This window comes from Camelus ferus, chromosome 5 (assembly GCF_009834535.1).
Source record: "Camelus ferus isolate YT-003-E chromosome 5, BCGSAC_Cfer_1.0, whole genome shotgun sequence".
Lineage (NCBI taxonomy): Eukaryota > Metazoa > Chordata > Mammalia > Artiodactyla > Camelidae > Camelus > Camelus ferus.
The window spans coordinates 35,530,976-35,535,453 of record NC_045700.1 but is presented as its reverse complement, the minus strand read 5'-3'; the positions used below and the strand labels follow the sequence as shown (position 1 = coordinate 35,535,453).

General features: G+C 41.0%; 1 non-coding gene across 1 annotated transcript; it reads left to right on the top strand.

Annotated features, from left to right (window-relative positions):
* Positions 1–1,752: 1,752 nt before the first annotated feature.
* Positions 1,753–1,940, top strand: LOC116663920. Its single transcript, XR_004320279.1, has one exon. It is a non-coding gene; the product is annotated as a U2 spliceosomal RNA (small nuclear RNA).
* Positions 1,941–4,478: the final 2,538 nt, after the last annotated feature.

Sequence of the window (4,478 nt, the reverse complement as noted above, 5' to 3'; positions counted from 1 at the left end):
CTTGGTATTGATACCTTTGTGTAGACTTTGCACAATGAATAACGGCTGATTTCGTGACCAATGGAAGTGTCAGTGTATGAATTCACAAGCTAGGTCATAAAAGACATTGCTGCTTCATTGTTGGTATTTTGGATCAATTACTCTGGGGAAGTCAGCCACCATGCTGTGAGGATGCTGAAGCAGCCCTGTGAACAGGCTCACACTGAAAAGACCATTTACCAAGACCAACTTGCTAACCAATGAGTGAGCCACCTTGAACAAACTTCAGCCTCAGTCAAGCCTTCAGATGATTTTAGTCCTTTAGACTGAATTTTCCAGCTAGACCTCAGAAAACATAGGGACAGGCAATTCCCCCGTGCCCTGTCTGAATTCCTGATGCACAGAAACCGTGAGATAACTAACACATGATTATTGTTGGTTTAAGCCACCAAATTTGGGGAGAATTTGTTACACAACAAGAGATAATTAACACATATGACCACCAAGAAAGTGTCCTTGCCAAAAATTTGAACCTGCATCTGATAATGCCTCTGTATTTAATGACAAGTTTAGAAGAAGTAGAAGTGACAAAGGAACATGTTAAATAGTGCACCACAGAGTTGCAATTAGCAAAATCCAGAATATAGGAAATTCTACAGCACACATGACCCAATTTCTTCAGCCAGTAAATTAGAAAAAAAAAAAAAAAAAAAGATGAGAAGGGGAACCTATAAATCAAAAGGGATTTTCAAGGTATGGTCGATTGTATTACTCCCAGTATTTGCTGCCTTCTCCTGTGGGAGAATTATACATCCCTTTTCCCTTCTGACATCAGCTTTGGCCATGTGATTTTCTTTGACCAGTGCAATGTGATCAGATGTGATGGTTGCTACTTCTGAGCAGAAGTTTTAAAAGTCATTGTGTTTCAATCATTCCTCATTTCCATCTGCCAGGAAGTGGGTGTATCCCAAATAGGGACTGTTTCTTCAGCCCATGGCCAGGAATGAAGAGGATGCAGAGCTGACTCACAATGGAAATTCACCTGAGCAGGAAATAAACCCAATTTGTTGTTAAGCCATTGGGATTTTGGAGTTGGTTGCTACCACAGTATAACCTAATGTAATCTGATTCATGCAAGATACATTTCAATCAAATAGAAAACCTTGTTAGGATTCCAATTTATGAAAAAATTCTGGAAATTTGAATATGGACTAGATATTTAACGATAATTAAGCACTGCTATTTAGTTTTTAGGTGGGTTTATGGTACTGCAGTTATGTTTAAAACAACAAAGAGTTCTTTTATTTTAGACACATGGTCCAGGGGAAGGGAAGGTAGGTAGGAATGTAGATTGGTCATGAGTTGATCACTGCTGAGCTGGGGGGTGAGTACATGCCAGGTTTTCACTCTTCTTTCTACTTTTGTTAATGTTTGGAAATGTCCATAATAAAAAGTTTTTAAAAAGTAGTCTATTGAGTCCCAGAGTTTTCCCCTAACTCCCAAGGGGTTACAGAAAATATGGGAGCTGAGAGGATGGAGCTGATCAATTAAGGTTAGTGAGTAAGGACATAAGGGAGGTGTTTGGATCGGGTCTCAGGAAGAAGACATCAGAGCTAATTTTCAGTAAGAAAGATGTTTCTTCAGGAGCATTATATCAGGTTAGAGCGATATCAGGGTAAGATCTGGAGCACTGGGGATGGGTGTGGACTTCTGGAGCTATCGGCTTCCACCTCAAGTGTAAAAGGGGACGGGTGTGGCTTAAGCAGAACTGTTATCTCTTCTCTATTAGCTCAAATCAAACGTAGTATCTGTCTTACAAAGTAAAGCACCTGATGTATTTTTTTATCTGTGTTCTGGGAATTAAATTAATGTCTGGAATTAGGAGATGGATTGGGTGCTTACTCTATCCGCTCCACGCCTCAACTTGGAATTGCACTACTTCCAGGAATAGTACACTCCTTCTGAGTTAATGACAGATTGTTTTCTATTGTTCCCCTTTTCTCCTACAAAGTGTTCTAATTCACTCTTTTTTTTTTCCCCTCTAATTCACTCTTAATGAGGCTCCAGACTGCATTTCCACTGTTTGTACTGCAAGGATAGGATTTCCTGTAAGTGGAGTAGACAAAGTAGCTGAGCTTGAGCCATCCTGCCAGAATTTTGGACAAGAGGACCCCTTGGGCTGAGGGAGAGAAGAGGCTGAGCCTAAGATAGGCCCTGTGTCAGGAGACTGTGTGCTAGGGACATGTGACTCAGGGAGGGCCAACCTGGGCAGCTATAGAGGAGGAAGAAAATCTGTTGGTATTGGAGAGGCAGCAGCAACCTCGGTGGGAGCACCCACCCTGTCCAAAGGAGCCAAGTAAGGAGATCTCATTCCATCCTCCAAACCTAGGGTGGTCCCGTGTGGGAAAGAGAAGACGCAGGTGTGAGAGCAGACACATCTCCCACCCCCACTTCCACTAGATTGACACTGAAGTTTTGTATTGTTTTGTTTTTGATATTTAAGTTTAAAAATGAACAGGGCTGAGCACAGAGATGAGGCTGGGAAGTTGTGGAATTATAGAGATATCACTGAGTTAAGGCAGTTCACCGACCAGAGTAAAGAAAGGATTCTACCAGAGGAGGCTGGGTGCAGGTAAACAGCTTCATGTTTACACCCCAATGAATTGCTACACCTTAATAATCACAGGGTTCCTTCATTTCCCCTAACAACACAACAAAAAACAAAACCACAAAAGGTTCAGGCTTTTAGTGATACACCATCCACTTCAAACTAGACAAAGCTTGTCTTCCACAATTGCCCTTCTTAAACTTTCCTTCCTTCTGCCTTCTCTCCCTTACCCTGCAGAAAATCTGTGCCCTCCTGCTGCTCTCTGTGCAATTAACTAGAGCCGAATGTATGCACCATCAAGAACACTAAAAGTAAGTATCTGTATTTTCTTTTAATATTTTGCTTACTGTGACCAAATTTAAGTTCAATTTCAAAAGCAAGTGGGTGAGGTGTGGCCTAAATAAACATGTCAGTGAACTCTGTCCTATCATTTTTGGCTGCGTGGCTTTTGTACCGTAAACCAAAGTTTTCTACAGACAGCAAAGGTTGAAAAGATCTTCCGTGGTAATACACTGATATTTAAGTTCTGAAATTCCACTTGCTTCATCAAAAGTCTACCCACTGAAAACTGTTTCCCACTGATAATCCTGGAATTAAGGTCTAGTTAGTGCCTGAGTCGCACATAGGATCACTTCCAACCCACCGGCACAGCTGAAAACTCATTTTTCACCGATTATAAAATCCAGAGCTGTCAAAGTTCCTTGCAAAGAGAGTATTTTATCAGCTGATGTTATTTTAATTATTCATTTTTAATGAGGAATCTATGAATATCTTCACAAATCAAAATCAACAGGTAGACTGTCACCTAAAAAAAGTCAGGTTACTGTCTAAGGGTTTCACTGGCATTAGGCAATTATTGTCATAATTGAAATACTTCAGCTTAACAAGGTATATGTGTGTGCTTTAAAAGGTAGTTTTAATATTTGCCCTAACAGTCATTAATGAACACACTGAAGTGCTCTAATGGGGAATACACACTCTAGGGGGTGGTCTGTCAGCACTGAAGGGACCTAATCAGGACCTTGGACTTGGAAACAGTGGCTCCTCCAGCTCCTTCAACTATTTCAGTTTAGTCTGTATCTGCACTAGAGGATATATTCTTTAGCATAAGAGATGTTAGAAATAACCTAATAATGTATTAGTGAAGTGTAAGGTTATAGAGGTATGTGTACTACTTGGGCATCTTACCCTTAAATGAATGGGGCATGAATTTGAGCCCAGAATGGTGCGCCGGGCCTGGGTGTTTTAGTCCTGTGCTTGCCACTTAGTGCAGAATTCTGTCACCTGATCGGACGAGAAGTGTGGCTGGATCCTGCTCTAGGACACTGTGGCATCTGGTCCAAGTGAACTTTTCATGAAGGGTTCTGATCGGGAGTCGCGAGCTCAGGGAACACACATGCCTGCCTCGTGTGCATGTCAGCTAATCTGTGTCCACCCGTGGAATTCGGTTGGAAACTGACTTTCATGAACTTTCAGCACCCAGTAGCCCTGTGCAGGGCGAGAAGTCTAAGGATACAAACTGGCAGAGGTCCCACCAAAATGCTAACAAACATGCACCACCAAACTGGCTGAAGCCAATGAACAACATTTGGTCCACAAGTAGTTCTCGTGAGATGTAGTTAATGAAAAAAAAAAAAAAAAAGAGGGTCAAATTGGGGGAAAAATATATGTACAATGACAAAAATTTGGGGAAGATTCATAGAAGTGTAGTTTTGTCTACATAACAATAATAACAAAAATTATATAGGGTTTACTATGTGTCTGGCATTGTTCTAAACTCTATATATCTGAATATATATATTCATTTACTACTTACCACAACTCTATGAAGAGATACTATTATATTATTAACCCCATTTCACTGGTGAGGAATCTGGGGCACAAAGTGTGA